General features: G+C 44.8%; 1 protein-coding gene across 2 annotated transcripts in view; it reads left to right on the top strand.

Annotated features, from left to right (window-relative positions):
* The window catches only part of FGF13 (fibroblast growth factor 13), a 517,188-nt gene that overhangs the window by 371,563 nt on the left and 124,945 nt on the right, over window positions 1-20,680 (top strand). The gene's annotated exons all lie outside the window — the stretch shown is intronic.

The following is a 20,680-nucleotide window of genomic DNA, read 5'->3' as shown; positions in this document are numbered from 1 at the left end:
GGGTCACAACCTTGTTGACAATTTCAGAGACATTTTATTTGGCCCAGAATTGAAAAATGAAGTGATATGACTATAATATTGGCTGGGGGAAGGATGAAAATCATGGAAATTACATTGCTTTCTGATGGTTATTAATAGCAGAAATGTCTTTTTGCCATATTTGTGGACCATATTTCCAAGCTGCTAATTGAAATAAATAGCTGGACCAGCTTTTAAATTGAATTAGGCATATTTTTATCTGGTAGATTGCAGAAAATGCATTGGCTTGATTCATATCCCAGTGAATTTTAGGGTAAATCTGAGAGAACTGTTCTCTCCAGGAGAATTATATAGGGTGAAATTGAGCCCCGGTTTTTGGTCTAGTGCATTTTATTGTATTTCATCATGTAAAAAGTGATGTGATTACAGGCCTGAGTCAGAATGTTATTTTGCTCACTTTAGATTCATTCTCAGGAAGGTTGAACAAATTTGCCTTTCAGAGTAAAGCTCTCTGTGTGCTTCAGTAACCTTCTTTCTCTTTCTGTAAGGCAAAATCGTCCTGTCAGAGAGGCTTCTAGAATTCCTCAGGGCCTGTGGATCTCTAAGTATCAGCAGGGGAGAGGTTTTGATCTCAGGGTTCTTTCATGTGAAGGCTTTGCATTTGACCAGGGAGAGACTCCTGTGTTGCAGTTATCTGACCACATTCCTCCTGGCAGTTGGCCACTCAGTGGGGGTGGGAGGGGGGCAGTGGTGTCAATTGGCCACCTCCACAGATGGGTTCAATTCCTACCTGATGGGCTAATCAAGGCAGCTTCAGAAGCTGAGTCCATCTGGAAGGTAAAAATGACCTCTGGTTCTCCCAAACAAGACAATAGGATTGGTGAAAAAAAAAGGGGCACTTGAAATCTGAGCATTTTTTTTGCCAGGCACCCCCCTCTGTCTACCTGTGTTACTGCTGCTACTAGAAGTTCCTCATGTACAACCCCCCCCCCCCCCAATCCCGAATGCTATAGATCCTTTTGGTCTCTTTCAGCTTGGAACCTAAACTAGTCTCTGATCCCAAAGCAGTTCTGGAAGCAAATTACTACTTAGATTATTACTGATGACTTGTGAAGCTGGCAGGTCATAGACTTCAACTCTCTCATTTTAGAGAAGAGGAAATGAAGCCCCAGGGCAGGAGAAGTGACTTGTTGGAGGTTCCATAACTAAGACGTAGCAGAACGGGTGGGGGGGTAAACTCAGATTCTCCATCTCCAGAGCCACTACTCTTCCTATAATGCCACTGCAATTCTCCAGCAGAGACTTTTAGAGATGGAAAGGATTTTAAGGATCATCTAGTCCAACCTCCTCATTTTACAAAGGAGGGAAATGAGGTCCAGAGAGCCCTGGAAAAATCGAAGAGACTTGCTCACAGTCATCCAGATCCTCCAACTCCAAATTCCTTCTACCACTCTGTATCAGATAATAAAAACAGAAAGAGACAAGAGGGACCATCTCAAATCCCTTATTTTACAGAGGAGAAACTGAGGCCCATAGAGGAATATTTGATGAGGGTGACACAATGAGTGGGACACAATCTATGCCATGTCTCTTTGTCCCAGATTAACCTTCATTATGCTTCATTCCCAAGATGCACTACTGGAATGTACTTTGGTTAACTAGAAATGCTTGTTTCGAACAAACTCTGCAAAGCTCTGTGTCTAGTAGCAATGCACCAAGCCTTCATTAACATTTTTAGAGCTATGAACTGCATTATCAATGCCTATTCATTATCATTGCAAATGCAAAGTCATGCCTAGTTCATTAGCAATAACATCAAGATTTTTAAAGACAAAAACCAGAGTGCTCATGACTTTATAGTCATGGAAAAGTAAATCCTCATGGATGTGTTTGCCAAATTGCCTTAGTTAGGAAAGACATGGTCATATCAATAGAATAAGTCCTAAAGGGTAGTCCCTAAATGAGTAGTATTTTGCAGCAGTCACAAATGCTATTCCTGTTGGCTCTTCCTAAGAGGAGTAAAGTATTGAATGATGTTATAGGGGCTTGGTAATATGGAAGGCTGACAACTATATTGTTATGAGTCTACCTGTCAGGCAAAGGAGAACAAGGGCATCATTTCTGATTCTGTGGGACATTCACAAGCCATTCCATACCTGGCTTGAGTCCCTGCACTGCAGTAGTGTGATCTTTGGAGAGGGATCCTTTGTTAATTGACCACATTGTGTTCATTATAATTATTTATTTGCCATCTTTCCATTAGGAGCAATAGAACATCCATGTGGCTTCCTCTGTATATGCTTCATCTGGCGCCATGTTGCCCAGTTGACACAGTGTCATTTGTTTACCCTCTCCATTAAAGCTTTGAGAAGAAAAATGTTCAAAGAGGGATGAGGTGAACAACCTTCAGTCCTGTTTTAAATAATGCCTTCCTTCCTAATCCTGTCATCAGAAGTAATCAGCCCTCTGGTTCCCAGATATTCCATAGTTGCCCAGAATTATTGTCCCCAAGTGAATATTGGTTAAAACATGTAGAAAGTCTGTGTGAATCAAGTAATCATGAGCTTTAAAATTGGGAGAGATCATAAGAGATAATCTAGTGTAATCTCCTGTCCAATTTAGGAATTCCATTTATGGCATGTCTAACCGATGATTGACTATCTCCTTTATGAGTACTGCCAGTGGTAAAAGGGTCACTATCTCCCAAAGCAATCCATTCAATTTTGTACAACTTCAGCTGGTTGCATAGCTTTTCCTCATTGTGAGCCAATATCAACCTCCCTTTAACTAGGTCATTGTACCTAGCTATAGCTTTTGAATAATTAGAATTTTTGTTGTGAGTGAGGAGGAGGATCTAAGAGGTGACAGAGGGCAACAAACATCCATAGGTTTTATTCTATAGTCTACCTTTTTTTACAGCTGGATTTTTAGTAATTTCCTTGAATTCATAGATCGAGAGCTGTAGTGGATCTCAGACTTCATCTGATTCAGTTCCTTCATTTAATGAGGTTGGTACACAAATCAGATATGGGGAATGGCTGTAACCAAGGGAGGAAATCCCTGGACATGTTTGCTGAACAGTCATCCAGTTGTGCTAGAACACAGAAGGTGCGGAGTACAATGTCATGAGGTAAGACTTGAAATGTCTTGAAACGTGGGGCTAGATTATAAAAGGCCATGAATGTCAGATTCAGCTATCTGGGATTTGTTTAGGAAGCAGTAGGGAGACATTGAAGAATTCTGCTAAGATGAAGAGTACATTTAAGGAATAGCCAAGTTTGGGAGACCCAGAACTTTTAGATTCTTTACTGCTCTTTTTAGCATCTCAGTAAGTTAGGGACAGTCCCTTAATTTTGTTGAATAGAGAAGGAAAACAGAATGTGATTTTTTTCCAACATCAAACAACAAATCAATGGCCAAATTAGGACTGAACTCATGAGTTCACTCCTTCCACTTAATTAATCAGCACTTGACTTCTTCAGCTTACTTCATTTGACCAGAGAGTTCTAGTTTCCGTAGTATTTGTGCCCCTTCTTCCTGGAACAGAACACACAGTTCCTCTTATACTTTAATAGATGGTCTTTATGAGTTGAGATAGCTGGGAAGGGACATTATTTGCTGGTGGCTACGTGTCCACATTTAGGCTAGTGAATCATATAGAGATGTGTGGCATAACATTGTCAGTCTCTTCACATTTCAGATAACTCACCATATCTGGTGTCCCATCAGTGGGATCCTGTAGGCCCCAGGGTCAGTATTGCCATCTCATCACAATGAGATACAGCTAGAGGATGTCAGTGGGGGCGCACTTACTCCCCTTCAAGTCTCCAAAATTCTGTTTTTCTGCTTTGCTTTTTTTCCCTTCATGATCAGATGGGACGTTACCGAACTTGGCTCCACAGCTAGAATTGTACAGTTAACCGGAACTGATTGGTTCGTAACATTCATATATTCCTTATATAGCCAGCTCTGGAGATTAGTCATAGCAGTGGAGGAATGGCTTGGCATGGCTTAGCAAAAACTCCAGCTAATCAACAGAATGTGCAAATTAGGCCCTAGTTCAGAGCATTGATCAAAATCTCTATGGCAACTCCTGGTTGAACTGTATATACATGGAATAAGTGATTTCTGAGCTCTAAAGGGCAATATAAATACTGTCATTCACTTAAAACACACAAATGTAACCGATGAGGGGAGTCACTGCTTTCTAGAGGAAGTTCAGAAAACTTTCCAAGCTGAGGAAAGTGTTTTAAAAACTGCTCTAGAAATGGAAAGGTATTTATTGTTAAGTCTTCCTCTGTCTGGTAATAAGAATTCATCTGATCAGGTATTTTTATTTGTTGGAATTTGTATTTTTTGGGGGGGACAAGAATTATGATTTTGTGGACATAAGGAGCTCATGATGAGGAAACTCTCCCAGTGGAGATCAACTACTCTTCAGCACCTTATACTCTTAGACAGTTACCTGATGGTCCATTTGATAGAAGATTGGACCAGGGTCAAGAAGACCTGAATCATTTAACCTCTGGCTCAGTTTCTATTGCTATATAATGAGGATAATGATAGCACTCACCTCACAGAGGTATACAAGAAACAAATAAAATAATATTTGTAAAAAGGATTTAATAGATTGTCTGGCACATGATAATGATGATGCTGATGATGTTTGTCCGTCATTCTGGAAGAAGACCATGACATCAGAGAGGTGATGCCATGACAAGCAGGTGAATTGGATTTGAGTGAGGGGAATGCTGTGCTAAGTCACCAGCCTCACTTTCTCCTCTAGAACCATCTGGGTCAAGTGGCCAGATATGGATCACGATGACTGGAGATGGCCCTGAATGGGAAGCGATCAGGATTAAGTGACTTGTCCAAGGTCACCCAGCTAGTGAATATCAAATAATAGGCCAGATTCCAACTCAGGTCCTCCTGAGTCCAGGGCCAATGTGCTACCCACTTTGCCACCTAGTCCCTATGTTTGGCACCTAGTAGGCACTCAATAAATACTTATTTCTTTCCCTTCCCACCTAATACACACACACACACACATACTTAGATATTTCCATGCATATAAAATACACATACTTATTTAGAGGGTGGTTTGGAATACTGGGAGTTGAAGTGATGTGCCTAGGTCACATAACTAGTTTGTTTCAGAGATAAGATTTGAACTCAGGTCTTCGTGAAGCCAAAGCAAGCTCTCTCTCCATCACTTTACATTCATTTCTTCCTTCCTTCCTCTCTTTTCAGGTTTATAAAGGTTTACAAACCACCATATAGACTGTCCAACAACCTAGTAAGGAAGCAACTTGACAGCTTAGTGAGGGTCAGGAATATCTGAGTTCAAACCCCCTCACTTCCACCTGCTAGCTATTATGACCATGGACAAAACAGTTATCTTTTCTGCACATCAGAAAGCCTTTCTAAGCCTCTGAAGTTCAAAATAGATCATGTTCTTCCTATTCCAAGAAAAGTCCAGATCCCAGATGGCTTGATGGAGCAACCCAAAGAACTGCAGGTATTATCCCTAGATAAGGAACACAAGCTTCTGAGAAGGTCAGTGATTTGTTTGGGGTCACATGGCTAATACTCATTAGAAAGATTGGAATCTATGTTGTATTATTAAGTCTCAGGACTCTGGGCTGTCTATTCGAACTCATTTATGAACAGAAATCCCCTTGTACAATCTCAACTTCAAATTATTTATTTTAATCTTAGTTCTACTCGTGAGAGAGAACCCACTACCCCAGTCTCTACTCCAAACTTCAAGTCATTCTCTGCCTTCATGGCTAACACTCTTTTGACACCAAGTCTAGGGGATACTGATGAATTGTGAAATATACCAAAAATGGACAAAGAAAAGGAGATTTAAAGTAAATGTTAGATAAAATTCACAAACTAAACACAAATCTCCAGCTGAAAGGAAATGAAAACCAACTCTGGCTTGTCTGGTGCGCTTATTTGCCCTTTTCTGTAATTCACTTGTGAATTCTGAAGTATACATTGCCCTTCAGTTCCATGGTTAGCTCAGAAAATGCAGGATAAACTATGTGTACATTTCCAGTCTTCTGATTTTCTTTTAAAGAAACTTCTCTTTAATTCTGAGAAAGGGATTTGAAAATGTGAGCATGGACTATGTTTTCATTTTGACTTTCTCAGTGTAAGATCTGTGAAAGCACAACTTTCTAATTCTCCTTTGGGTATCAAATCATCTCCCCTCTGTGGGCCTCTGTTTTCCTCTATCAGATGAGGGAACTGGACTAGCTGATTTCCAACTCTGACATCCTTGGTTGGAACAAGGAAATCTATGTTCTTTATCTAAATTCCTACTGAAGCAGAGATGGATGTGTGCAAAATTTGCTGCCAGTTGGGCTGGTCCAAACTGAGTTAGTCTAGGGGGCGGCTAGGTGGTGCAGTGGATAGAGCACTGGCCCTGGAGTCAAGAGTACCTGAGTTCAAATCCAGTCTCAGACACTTACTAATGACCTAGCTGTGTGGCCTTGGGCAAGCCACTTAACCCCATTTGCCTTGCACAAACTGAGTTAGTCTAGCATAGAGACCAGAACCTTTCTTTGATATATGTTTGATTCAGACAAACAAATGTAGGTTTCTTCTGCTTCGTGAGACAAATGAATCCATGGTGTCAACTCATTTCACCTCTTCCTAGTCAGTCGGGTGGCTGATGAGGCTTCTCTTCCAGTATAATTGCAGTAATTCAACTTTGGCTTTAATTTCCCAGGCCTCTCTTTGATGAAAGCCAGGCCAGGAGAGTCTGCTACTTTTGTCGTGGGGCCAAAGGGTTTCTCCTTCGAACACAGCACTCTTAGATGAGGAACACTTGCCAAAGTTCTCTATCTAGCAATATATAATACTAGTCAGGGATTCTGTGAATAATGTACAAATGTACATGGGAGAAGGAGCTGGCATTTTCTTGTGGATGGTTCAAGTGATTATCTAGACAATGCTTTCATCTCTCTGCATGGAAGAAAGAGGCATCTCATATAGTACCATATGTAATATTATGAACTTGTGTTTCTCACCTCAGTACCTTAGCCTCAAATATCCACCCTACCAAAATGTATGGCCTCCTTATCTCTTTAGGATAAGGGTCTCTAGTCCTGTCATCAGTTCTAGAGAGCTTGTTTTTGCCTATAAAAGAGTAAACCTCCTTGTGTATAGAAACTATTGTCTCTGGATCCTCAGCACTCAGTGTAATGACTAACGCATAAGACCAGGACAGGGAATAGGTCTAGGTTTTTGTTCCTTCCTTTAAGCTCTGAGGAAGGAAATTCCCTCCACAGATGTAGGGTGGCCTGCATCTCTGTAATTTAGAGTCTCAGCTACCTACTAGGAGGTGAAGTTAAGTGACTTGTCCAGGATTACATAGTCAGCGAGTATCAGATCTTCCCAGCATCAAATCCAGCTTTCTATGAACTATCTCACCCTGCTTCTCTTTCCCTCTCCCTATCCCACTGAGTCTATACCCACAGATAGGTAGTTTTTGCCCTGCTTTGTGCCTCTATTTCTCCCCTGCACCATGGGATGACTGATGTAATTCTGTTTTTGAATTCTGGACTCCTCTAGCAGGCAGTCTGATAAAATTGGTATAGCCTTTTTCAGAATTATCTATTTAAATGCATCACAAGGAAACTGATTATATTGAAACACGGTAATCAAAAACTTTTTTTTTAAATCAAGGCTGTGGATCCCAGATTAAGAACCCTTGAGTCAAATGATCCTCAAGGTTCCATTTTAGCTCCGCAGCCTTTGAGCTACTTTAAACGTATCATTTTGTCCAAGGGAGGGGAAGGACTTTACCTAAGGTCCTGCAACTCTTGAGTGAGAGCTCGGGCCTGAGTACCCCATTGCAGTGCTTATGCTGCTACATTATGGCAGGTCGTGTGTGTTCCATACATAACCTCATAAGCCCAGAAGTGCACTTAGGCAAGAGAAGGTTTAATTCAAGGCATCCCCAAAGACCCCACCTGTCCTTTCAGTTTCTCTGTTTAGCCTGTTAATCACCTATAGTTCTCCCCATTAGAGTCACTCTTTTGGGTTAAGGCCTTGTCTTCTGTTGTCCTCTGGGAGTAAATGGAGGTCCATTAGCTACTACTACAGCCCAGTTGACTCTAAGAACAGCTTATCCAAGAGATGAGCCTGCAGAAAATTAGACCCTGGAGGTGGAAGACTGTAATGGAGTTGGGGAAAGAGAGGAATTAGAAAGAGTCAGCACCATGGCAGCCCAGCTAGAAAGATATTCACCAGAGGGGACCCTAGTGGAACTGGGTGATGAGATGGGGCCAACAGGAGGACTTTAGAAAGAAGGTAGGCACAAAAGCCTCAGTCACATGCCTTGGCCACATTAATCCCCATACTCAGTCACCTACCATATTGTTTTATTTTTGTGTACTTTTTCAGAGAAAAATCTTTTCGGTGGAAGGTGTTTTTTAATCCCCAGAGCAGTCCCTCCTAAGAATACCCCTAAGCACTCTTTGCTTGGACAAAATAACTAGATCTTGGCAGACAATACAGAGGCAGAATTTCTCAATTCAGACAGAAGGCTCTAGTGAGGATCATAGGATCTGGGGCTCATTTCCACTCCCTTCTATCCCCTACCCCTGCCCCAATGCCCTGCTGTTTACCCTCCAATAGGAACATTCAAATTTGCACATGGAATAAGACTCTGGTTATATGCTTCAAGAAACTAGTGATTTTTCCCTCTTTCCTGTTATTTCTCACACAACTAGGGGCTAAAAGTATATCCTCACCCTTACCATCATCTTCATCAAGCACATTTAATAAGAGCCCACATGGGCATCTCTGGTCTTGAGGCTCTCCGGCTCACCCAGTTGCTGCATTAGCAGAATGGCTGAGTCACTGTGGTTCAGATGCCAATTTAATTTTCATTTTGATTGGCATCTTCCCAGTATGAGGACTGCTACTAAGCCCTCTGCTGATAGCCGTTTGAAATCGACCGGCAACTGGACATTTGACAATATGTGCTGAGCATGATCAGGAAGAAAAGGGAGAGTCTCTTCCAAAACAGCTTGCTGATGCTGATCAGAAAAGTACTGCTGAATTTTTTCTTGACCAAAATGCCCAAAACTGTTTTCTGCAATGCCGCCTGATAGAAAAAGGCTGCCTGTTTCTAATAGTGCTTTAACATTTGAAAGGCAGCCTGCTCCCAGTCTCCCAGTGTGTTTATTCTTTTCCCATTTTTCCAGATGAGATAAACTGAGTCTTAGGGAAGAGTTGGGAGACTCACACCAGATCAGTGTCCTGGTAAGCAGCAGAGTTGGAAGGCAAACCTAAGGCTTCTGCCTCCTGATCACTCTTCTCCCCACTGTACTGCTATACAACTCATCTGGAATCTGAGGTTGACAAATTAGCTATATAATGAAGCTAACTCAGTTTTCAATGAACCATGGAAGTTGAGCTAAAAAGAAAAGTTTGAGCAGAGACTAAATAACCTGGTCTCTGGACATGCTTTTGTGGACCTCCACTTTCTTCTCTCTTGCTTGAACTGACTAGCACTCAGTATGGAAAATTCCAAGGAGAGTCTTGGGGATAGGTGGCATGTTCTATTAAAGCAGGGTTCTGAAACCACCCAAAAACCTTTCAAAGAAAAGCCCAGTTCAAAGTCTGCAGAGTTCCTAAAGAAGTGTCCCCAATACACTTAACCAGTTGAATAAGCATATCAGCGACTTTTTAGGGGAAGGGGCAGTGGATTGAGTTAGTGAGCCTGGTTGCCAGGGAAACCTTTGATTGCAACGGGAGAGTCACAAAGCAGTGGACAGCACCCATGTTTGCCTAGTGTGAGCATCACATTTGACTCTTCTGGCATAAAGCAGGGTGCAGTTGAAAAAAAGCCTAAAGAGCACCAAAAAAGGAAGCAAGTATCCATCTTGTCCAAAAGGACTCAGGAATTAGCTCCAGTGGCATTTCTGGGCTAAGGTATGAAAGCAGTCAAAAACTTTGCCAGAAAATATGGGGAAAGAGAGTTTCTCTGAAGCCCCCAAATACGTTAGTGAAATAGAAAGCTCTAAGCATCCTTTTCCCCTCCCATTCCCTCCAAGGCTTCCAACTAGAAGGAAGTACTCTGTTTTCTGTCTATTTGGGGTAGGAAAAACAAAGCTTATTTAAATAGTGATGGAAAATGTTTTAAGTACAAATGAGAAATAGTTCTTTGATTCTTGTTCTAATTTATATAATTCTTTTTTTAACGTATGATGCAGGGACCAGCTTGGTGGCACAGTGGGTAGAGCACTGCCCTGTAGCCAGCAGGACCTGAATTCAAATCTGACCTCAGACACTTAATAATTACCTAGCTGTGTGGCCTTGGTCAAGCCACTTAACCCCATTGCCTTGCCAAAACCTAAAAAAAGTATGATGCAGATATTGAATGATTTGCTTATTTTCATGCTTGTTCATTTATTATAGTATTTATTTAAAAAAACAGTAAATAAACCACATTATGTTACATTTTGCTCATTTTCCCATCCTAAAGGAAAATCTAACTCTCATACCCAAAAGCCTGCAACCATTACTGGCCTTTGGATGCCTAGCTATATTGCAGGCATAGTGAACAGCTATGAAATGAACAGCTTTTCAAGATTTAGCCTTATAATCTCAAGATTCTATGATGACAGCAAAAATATAGCTATACTGGCTAAGGTTTCTGAGTTTCACACTTGGGCAGCAATCTTGGGAAGACAGGCATCAAATTATGAACATAGGGACCCATTGTTAACCTATAAAACTCAAGCCAAGTGGAAGGCTGCAGATCTGTCTGGTGGATTCTCATCCTTCTTAGGTGGATCTCACACTTGGCTTCTGCTGAGGAGTAGAACAGGCATTACTGACCCCCGTGTTCCACACATTCTTCATTCCCTATTGGTATCTAGAATGCAAAGCACAGGTATCCCCTGATTGATTTTCCACTATCTCTCTGTTCTTTCAGATGGGAAAAAAAAGTTCTTTAGGAATGAAGAGGGAAGTATAAATAAGAGATTACTGCTAATTATTTTTGTTTGATTTTGCAAGGCAATGGGGTTAAATGACTTGCCTAAGGTCACACAGCTAGGTAATTATTAAGTGTCTGGGGTTACATTTGAACTCAGGTACTCCTGACTCCAGGGCCGGTGCTCTATCCACTTCACCACCTAGCAGGCCCCCTGATTACTGCTAATTATAATTCAGTTCTTTAAGAAGTCAAGAAAATCTCATTACATCATAAGAACCAGCAGTGGCCCTAGTGCTGTGCCGAACTCTAACTTGATTAAATCCTCCTTCTAGGCTGTGTTAAAGGCTGAGGAAAAAAAAAATCAGACTCAAAAGAACAAGGTCCTTATATTGGCCCCTAAATTTATATAATCCCTCACTGTTCCAAAGAACATCACGTAGATCTTATCATTTAATTTTTCTAACACCTTGGGAGCTAAGTAGCACAAATTTCCTTAGACCCGAAGAGGATGAGTAGCTTGCTCAGTGCCAACACCATTTTTGATCATAACTCTAGTAACCCATGTAGCACTTTAAGATTTACATAAATTTCCTTATTTTATCTTCATAACTACCCTGGGACACTACAACTTGCTCAGGGTCACACAGCTAGTAAATGTGTGTGGCAGGATTTGAATTTGGTTCTTGCTGGCTCAACATCCAACTGTCTCTCTACTGTGCCACCCATTTGATTCAACAATATATGGAGAAGTCATAGAACCAGACCTAAGACCAATCTTCCTTCTACCTTGTGGACTTTGCACCCTACTGTGATATCAGTTCTAACCTAATTGCTCCTTTGTGAGATGCCATTCCTATAGCATGTGCCCAGAAAAGTAGGGTTTCACCAATCTCTAGTGTGTTCACACCTCCTGCATGTCAAAGAAATGAGATTCTGTTGTGCTTGTAAAAACTTATTTAGAAAAGGGTTCAGGAAGTTCCCTTGGGAACCCTTTCTTGTAATAAACAATCTTTGGGGTAAAATTCCTTCTTTCTTCATATACAGTCAAAGCCCTCCTCCAGTACTTAATCGACATATAGAACTCAAACTTTGGGTTGTCAGCCAAGGACAAGCTTGGCTAAGTGGGAGACCAGTTGATCATCAGAGGACCAGAGGCCTGAGATGACTTTTTTTCATATACAGCTACTGCCAAGGATAGTCTGCTAAGCTGTAGAAGCTTGTCTGTCTACTTTCAGGGGAATAGCTGTCCACACCTATGGGACTCATAGACCCTTAAGGTCCTGAGGAATATAACTTTAGCACATGGCAGCCTAAACTTGTCTTCTCTTAGTCTACCTCTATGGATATGAGGTAAACCTTCATTCTCACCTGGAAAATGAGAATGGTAATTCATGTGGTACCTACCTCAAATGAGCAGCAAATGTGATAACATATGTGAGCACTTTGCAAACCCTCCGGTGCTATATAAATATCGATTATTATTATTGTCATTACCCCAGTCACCGTAGATTTCTATGTTCTGGTGACTGAATGACCAAAGAGGTCAACAAAAGCCAGAATCTCTTGTTGTTGCTACTCCTATGGCTAATTAACTAGCTAGTCACTGAGTACATAGATGGAATGAAGACTGTCAGCCGTGTTTTATGATTGTAATGTTAATTAATTATGAGTGAATAATGAACTTTTATGGGGGTTATAGAATTTTCTTTCTTGAGAACCAGAATTAATCAGTGTTTTTCCAATTGATTTTAAATATAAATCAGGAGTGGCTTCAGTAAATTCTATAGCTTAAGTACTTAGAAAATGATCTCGGATAAAAGGAATAATGAAGACAGGGACGCTGTAGCAATAAGACCTAGGCTCAGGACTTTTTGGCTTTTTATTCTGCATACAAATCAGGACAGCCAGTCAATCTGTAACCTTGGACAAGTCACTACCTTTCAGCTGCATCTCAGTTTCCACCCCTGAAAAAAGAAAGGGTTTGCAGTAGATGAAGAATACTTAATCTCTGGAGTATGTAAGCATGGGTTTTGCTTTTGTTGTTAACTATATTTCAGCATTAATGATTCACTTTGTAATCTGATGGGTTTTTTTAATTTTAATGCATGTACAAATATTTTTCTCAGGAGGGGTCCATTGGCTTTAAAAAAGGATAAGACCCCTTGGACTAGGTGAACTCTAAGGCATCCAACAACTCTAAAAATTCTCTAGTGCTAGTCTATTCTGTTCTAAATATTTTTTAAGGAAACCTTTGCTTCTTATGCATCTCTTCTCCATGTCTGTGACTAGTACCAACTCTTTGCCAGCTCAGAAATGTGCCAACTTCTGTTCTGGAGTGCAGAACTCCCTCTTTCTGTTCCTGGAATCCCAGCCATGTGACATTGATAGGGTTTCTTGAAATTGCATTTTTCTTATGGACTCCAGTTAAGTGGCATAGCCTTTCTCTAATCTGCTCATTTGTATTTCTCCCCAGACTTTCCCCCAATGCTTTGGGGGCATAATTAGGACATCTAAAGAAGGTGGCTGGGTCCAGCCAAGTTTCTTGCCACCTCTGTGCCTTCCCCAGGCTTCTGACCTCTTGGATTCTATATCTGCCTCCCACCCCAGGCCTCTTATCTCAGACACAAAGCTTTCTGCTGTGTGCCTGGCCATATCTATGAGCTGATGAACTTTGAGAGAAGAGAAGCTGACTGAGCAAAGAGGCAAAGGGGATTTAATCCTGAGAAGGAAGGCCACTTTTCTAGCCTCTCCTTTTTTGAGTGTCCTCTAAGCAGCTGATTCTTTCTTGATTGCAAAAGCCAGAGGCTCACTTGTCTTTTTTTTTCTCTTTTTTCTTTCTTTTTTTTTTTTGCTCATCACTGTCATGTCTGTTTGACTGTCTGTCTCTCTTGGAGAGAAGGCCCCTGAGAGCAGCTTTCCTCAGATTCCTTTCACCTCATCTGTGACGTGCCAAAAGGGATTCACAGAAAGAGATGAGAAATCTATGCCCCGATAACTCCCATAACTCTCCTAGACAAGTTTGCAAAAACCGATTCAATCCTGCCTGTTTTTCATGGGAAATTAAAGTGATAGAAACCAAAGGATTTTTTTTACAGAGGCATGTTTATATTTTCATGTCTGTATGTATATCTTCAATGTACACATATGCTAGTATGTGCATATAAGTCTACCATGTACAGGAATCCTGCACTCAAGGAATCTACAGTTTAAGTGATTATACTCAGCTGTACTAGAGTGTGCTTTGTTCTATCTTGCTCTGACTTGAAAGAGAAAGAGAGAGAAAGAGAGAGAGTGAGAGAGAGAGAGAGAGAGAGAGAGTGAGAGAGAACGAGCTGTAACTCTTGAAGCCATTAGATAGCATAGTAGATAAAGGACTGGTCTGGGAGTTGGAAAGCCATGAGTTCATATTCTGCTTCAGAAATTTACTAACTGTATAGCCATATCTCACTTAACCTCTCATAGCCTCCGTTTCCTTATATGGAAAATGGGGATAATAATAGCTCCCATCTCATAGATCTGAGGAGACAAGGGAAGGCAGGAGACAGTTCTTGCCCTCAAGGTACTCATAGTCTAATAAGGAAGACAACCTGCAAAGAAATCTGTAGTTAGAAAATCCAGACAGGATAAATTGGAGATCATTTCTAAGCAAAGGCACTAATATTCAAGAGAGTTTTGGGGGGGACTCTTGTAGGAGGGACTCAAAGAAAGCAAGGGGAGCTTGGGAAGGAGGGGAGATAAGGAGGGGAGAGCATTTCAGGTGTGGAGGGCCAACAACTAGGGAAAAATACCTGGAGTTTCTTGCTTGAGGATCAGCACAGAGATCAAGTGTCACTGGACTGAAAAGGACATGGTACAGGGTAGGGGGGGCATTAGGGATGAGACTATATTTACAAACTGTTTGCTATGTCAATGTTAGCTCTTATGGGATATTAGCCAGAAGAAACTCTAAGAGCCAATTTATTTTGCTGGTGAGAAAGTAGAAGCAAACCCAGGTTCAATGATTTGTTCAAGTCCCATAACTGATAGATGGCAGGACAAGGTTTAGAAGTCAGATCTCCTGGCTCCTGATCTGGCTCCTGTTGCTGGGCTTTTTGGTGTTAGTTGTTTTCCCCCTTTTTCAATGCTGCTCTAGGTAGGTTCAAGGGGGTGTATGTGGAAACATATCATTGCTCAGAGGAGGTCTAGAAACAGGAAGCTGGACTGTGTCCAGCTCAGGAAAAGTCACAGGACCGTAGGCCCAAAAGTGACATGACAAGAGGCCAGCGGTTAGCCTGGTATCATGCTTTGTCCAAAGCAGGAGGTCTGGCTTCACTCGGATCCCCTCCTTCAACCAAAATGTCCAGCAGGGAGGCAGTGTAGACTAAGCAGTAATCTATCACGGATTAATATTTTCTGCCCTTCATCCCTCAGGTTAGTATCTTTGCCCTGGCTCTCCCCCAGGCCTGCAAAGTTTCCCTTCTTACCTCCTGGTTTCTTCATGATTCACCTTAGACCCCACCTTCTGCCATGCAGAATCTACAGAGGAGCTTTCCAGGTGCTACCTTTGGTGGGAGTGTTCCCCCATCCCATTTATCCTGGCTGTATTTTGTAAGCTTGTTGTATTGCTTGTTTTGTCAGTCATTGGGATGTAAGTTCCTTGAGGGCAGGAATCTCATGTTGGCTTTTCTTTGTATCAAGTGACTGTCACTTGGTAAGCTTAATGAATGCATGACCACGAACTGGCCTTTATTTCCTCCCTTCCCAGGGAATGCTACTTGATTTTGCTTTTGTTTTACAGTGGGGGGGGTGTTTAGCTGGGGTGTTTAGCTGTGGGGTAGCTTGGTCTGCATGGCTCCAAGCCATCTAAGAGTGAATCTTTCTAGTCTGGTGGTGTAGCCCCATATAAAGAACATGGAAGCTTGGCATCAAGGGGATGATTTGGTCTGACCTGCCCACTTCTCTCTTCCTTCATCCGTGTAGCACTCATATCACAGACTAGGTACAAGGATTCAGTGAGACCACAATTATTCCATGTGCCAAACAATGTTAAGTGCTGGGGATTCAGACACATCGCATCTCATGTGTCATCTATTGCTGGGGCTATGCATTGCCCTCGGATATCCATGAACCTCTGGCCAAGCCAGTCAGTAGGCATACTGCAAAGAACCTTGGGGATCAGTGTCAGTGTCTAGAAACCTTCACTTTCCTGCTTCCCCTTGAGCTTCTCAGTAAGAACTCAGGGCATGGAGAAGGTAGAGGAAAAACATCAGAGTTACTTAGTAAATGGATAGGAACTAGTCCTCCTGTGATTTCATTGGTGAGGAGAATTTCTGGAAGAAGAAACTTCATCAGCCTTTCAGAGTTACATGAGGGCCTAGAAATAGGAAGTGATTTGCTCACCTTGATGTGTCAGAGACAGGACAGAACCAAGGTCTTTCTGCCTTTGTTCTCTATTCAGCTGCACTGGCTACAGAAATGAGAAATGTTCCAACCTGGTGCAATGAGAACAGAAGTTGGCTAAACTGTCTCAAGTCTGGAGTCTACCCCTGGGTGATCATGGGACAGAACACTTACTGGGCTCTCTGTTTTGATGGGAAATCCTTCTCCTCTCAAGGGAACTATTCAGTTTCTGTCTTTGCTTAAGAATGGCTTAATCTTTTTCTGGGTTTGGCACTTGGGAGGAAAGATGGACTCTAGAGGAACAGAAGTAACATGCTCTCAGGCTGGAAAAGAACCTCAAATGAAGATCAGTCAGCCAGGGACCTTGTCAACCTGCAACTCTTGTACAATATACCTTCTCAGAAGCATTGGCAAGTCTTACTTCTCTGTAGCTTCCAGGGCTCCTGCTCTTGCTTTTGCTCTCCTGGGCTACATGGAACCCAGCTGATCCATCTTTTACATACTAGCCCTTTCTTTTCTTGAATATAGCTATTCTGACTCCCTAAAAGACTTCTTTTCTGCCCTCTGAACATGTCCACTTCTTATAAGTGATCCATATTTTGAATTCCCTCTCTTTTTTGCCTTCTTTCCAAACATCCCTTCGATATTCTTCCTTTCTTCCATCCTTGAATTTTTCTTCTTGCCATCCTCCTCATATGTTCCACTTCTAATGTCTTTGCTGAGACTCAGCTGGTGGCACAACTGGACATACATGGCCTCAGCTAACTTATTAACTGTGTGATCCTGGGCAAGCCATCGTTTGCCTCAGTTTCCTCAGCAGGATAATGGGGATATTAGCACCTCACCTGGTTGTTCTGAGAACCAAGTGAGATAAAATTTGTTAAAGTACTTAGCACAGGGCCTGGCTGATATGGGTATTATATAAATTCTTATTCCCTTTTTTCCCATCCCTGCTTTCCCTTTTTGAAAGCCACCCTTTCATTTTCTTCCCTACATTTTCCTTCTCTCCATTTTATCTTTCATCCCAACTCCTTTCCAATTCCCTTCCCTTCATTTGCCTTCCTTGGACTCATGAATATTTCCTTCTCATTTCCTTCTTTCTAACCATCCTTCCATTTTCCTTCTCTCCATCTCTCAATTTTCCTTCTATTTTTCTTCTTTTCAACCACCTCTCTCTTTTGTTGTGTCCATTTTCGTTCTCTGTACCCCTGGATTTCCCCTTCTATTTCCTCCATTCCTCCTTTTGCTTCCTCCTATTTTCTTTCTTTCTGATCACTCCCTTCCATTTTCTCCTTTCTATTTTCTTCCTCCCCAAACAACATTGTTTCTTTTCTTTGCACTCCACCCCTCTTTTGACTTGCCTTCGTCTTCCTTTTCCCACCCCCTGCATTTCTTTTTTTTTTCCTTCTGTCCTTTCCTTCTCATCGTTGATAAGCCCAAAGGGCATGTGAAGAAGCTCACCCGCAGAAAATGGAAGGCTTCTTGCCCGACGTCTCCCTAGATACTGGGTCCTAACCAAGCCGGCAGGTTTCTCTTTGTGCCTCCCAGACACACACCAGTGTTCTTTACCAAGGACACACACACACACACACACACACACACAAGCACGCACACACGCACGTGGGAGGGAACTGGGCAATAGCTTCTGGTGAGAAGTACTGGACACTGATTTTGGCTGTTAATTGTTTCAGCCATATTGGTTTAATAAGCCTGGGGAGAAAGCCCATCCTTTGCAGTAAAGAGAACGAGCCTGGAGATGGGCAAAGTCTCGGGTCTAACCCGTGCGCCGTCGGATCTGAAAAGAACAAGAAAAAAGGGGAGCAGAAGGGAGCTGGGCCACTGGGCCGGTCGGTCCGGGCTGGGGTGGTAGTCGGGACCGGGTCCTAGCTACAAAACTGCTGCTTCTCCGCGACTCTTCTTCCTTCAGAGAAGCCGAGAAGAGTGTGCAAATGTACTGGGATTGTGCAAGGAAACTGATAAGAGATCCGTCTAGCTCCGCGCGCGTGGCGGGGGGGGGGGGGTGCCCCGGGGAAAGCAGAGCCCCTCCCTCTCGTCTGGCTAACGGGACTGAGAGAGCCGAGCAGTAGGAGCTGTCCAACCTTGACTGCTTCGAAGCTCTTCTGCGGAAATCCCGTGGGGAGCCGCAGAAAGCTGGGGAGTGCAGCAGGAGCTCCCCGCTGGCCCCCGAATGAGCAGTCCTCAGCGACCCCCGCCTGGTAGGCTGCACGGGCCTCCCCTGACCTGTGGCTGCCTTGCGGCGGCGCTTGCTGCTGGGGCTTTGGGGGGGGCAGTGGGGAACCCTCCGGGAGCCCTCAGTCTCTCTACTTAGCGACCTTCCAGGGAGGGGAAGTTGGGAAGCTGAGCCTCCTCCCGCAAGATTCCCTTCCATGCACCCCGGAGCCACTTCGGCCTTGGGTGCCTTGTCATCCATCTTTCTTCCTGCAGTTTTCCTTCCAGGAAGAGGGAGAGGAAGGGAACTAGGAAATGTATAGGCAATACACACACAGCAGAAGGGGGGCCGGGGTGTGTGTGTGGGGGCTTGTGAAAGTGGGAAGGGGAGAAGCGAAAAGGTAGGGAAGGTGCTGATTGAGGAAACAGAGGCAGAGGAGAAAGGAGGAGGCGGGAGAGGAGGGAAGAAGGAAGAAGAGAGGAGAGAGATGGAAGGCAGAGAAGGAAAAGGGAAGATAAGATGGGAGAGAAAGAATCCCGGAGAAGAGAAGAGGAGGAGGACGGGGGGAAAGAGGCAGGAACAGAGGTAACAGGAAAGAGGGAAGTAGAGAAGAGAAAGCAGCAAGGGCGAAAGAATATTCGTTGGTCTTTTCATCACTTAACTTGTGTCTCTCCTTGGGAGAAGGAAAGAGGAAGAGGGGGAAATGCTGGTAAATTTCCATAGAGGGCAAAGGCGAGGAAGAGAGGAGAGGGAGGAAGTGGAAGGGAAAAGGAAATTATCCGAGGGGAGGGGGAGAGAGAGAGAGAGAGAGAGAGAGAGGGGAAGGGAGGGGGGAGGAAGAGGAGGAAAGGAAAATGATCAGAGGGGAAGGGAGGGGGGAGAGGAGAGAGGGGAAGGGAGGAGGGAAAGGCTGGGGGAGGCAGAGGAGGAAAGAGGAGAGGGGCGGGGGGGGGGGGGCGTGGAGAAAGACCCGGAAAAGAGAGAGAGCCGAGGAAATGGAAGGGGCCTGGTGGTCGTACTGTCCCAGCCAGAGTCAGTGGCCACGGCAGGGCCACGGGGAGGCGGCGGCGGCGGCGGCGGCGGCGGCGGCTAGACGGCCAGGTCTTTTTACCTGTGGCAGCCCCTTCCCGACGCCGCTCGCCGCTTGCCAACTTCGCCTGCGCGGAGGAGGGGGGCGAGAAGTTGCCAGGACCCGACAGCGAGAGGCACAGAGAGAGAGAGGGAGAGAGAGCGCGAGCGAGCGGCTCCCCCCTCCCACCAGCCCCTTACCGCAAAGGGCGGCGTCGGAGGCGGGGGCGGAGGCGGAGAGGAGGGGGGCGGGAGGCGGGAGCGGGCGGGCGGGGGCAGCGGTGCCCAGGCCCCGTTGGCTTTGGACTTGAGCTCAGAGCGTCGTCGTCCAGAGCGGAGCGCGCGCCTGGGGCTCTGCCTCTGTCTGCGACTGGGCTTGCTGCTGCTGCTCCTGCTGCCGCTGCGTGCGTCCGTCTGTCTGCATGGTGTGTGCGCGCGCCTGGCGCGCCGGGTGTGAGTGTGCGTGTGTGTGGCCTCGAGGCCGGGGGCCCGGCGGCTCGGGCCGGCTCACTCGCTGGCTGGGCGCCTGCCGTGCCGGACGCCCGCGGCCAGCTGCGTGCCTCTGGCTCTGCGCCTCCCTCTGCCTCTCCCTGGGCCTGGCCCTCGGGCTCTCCCTCGGGCTCTCCCTCTCCTTCTGTCTCTCCGCCTCCGTCTCTTTCTCCATCTTCTCTCTGTCTCTGTCGCTGTCGCTGTCTGTCTTGGCCACTCTTTGGCTCTCTGTCTCCGTCTCCTTTTCCGTGGCCCTCTCCTGGCTGCTTCTGTCTCGCCCTTTGCCCCCTTGCCTTGCTCTCTTTTCCTCCGTCTCGCTGTCTCTGCTCGTGTCTCTGTCTGCCTGTCTGTCTCTGTCCTCCTCCTTCTCCCTGTCTCTCTCCGTGACTCCCTAGTCTCCCCGAAGCCCGTGTGTCTCTGCGGCTCTCCGGGCGCCCGGGCCCCCCCCCCCCGTCTGTCTCCCCCCTCTCCCTCGCCCCCCTCCCCCTCCCTCGCCCTCCCCCCGCCCGGGGTCCGGGGGCGGCGCGCGCCCCGCCTCGCCTCCCCTCGCCCACCGCAGCCGCCGCCGCCGCCGCGGCCGCCGCCGTCTGTCGTTGCGTTGCGTTGCGCCGCGCCGCGCTGCGCCCGGCTCC

This window comes from Macrotis lagotis, chromosome X (genome assembly GCF_037893015.1).
Source record: "Macrotis lagotis isolate mMagLag1 chromosome X, bilby.v1.9.chrom.fasta, whole genome shotgun sequence".
Classification (NCBI taxonomy): Eukaryota; Metazoa; Chordata; class Mammalia; order Peramelemorphia; family Peramelidae; genus Macrotis; species Macrotis lagotis.
This window is presented reverse-complemented; position numbering and strand designations above follow the sequence as displayed.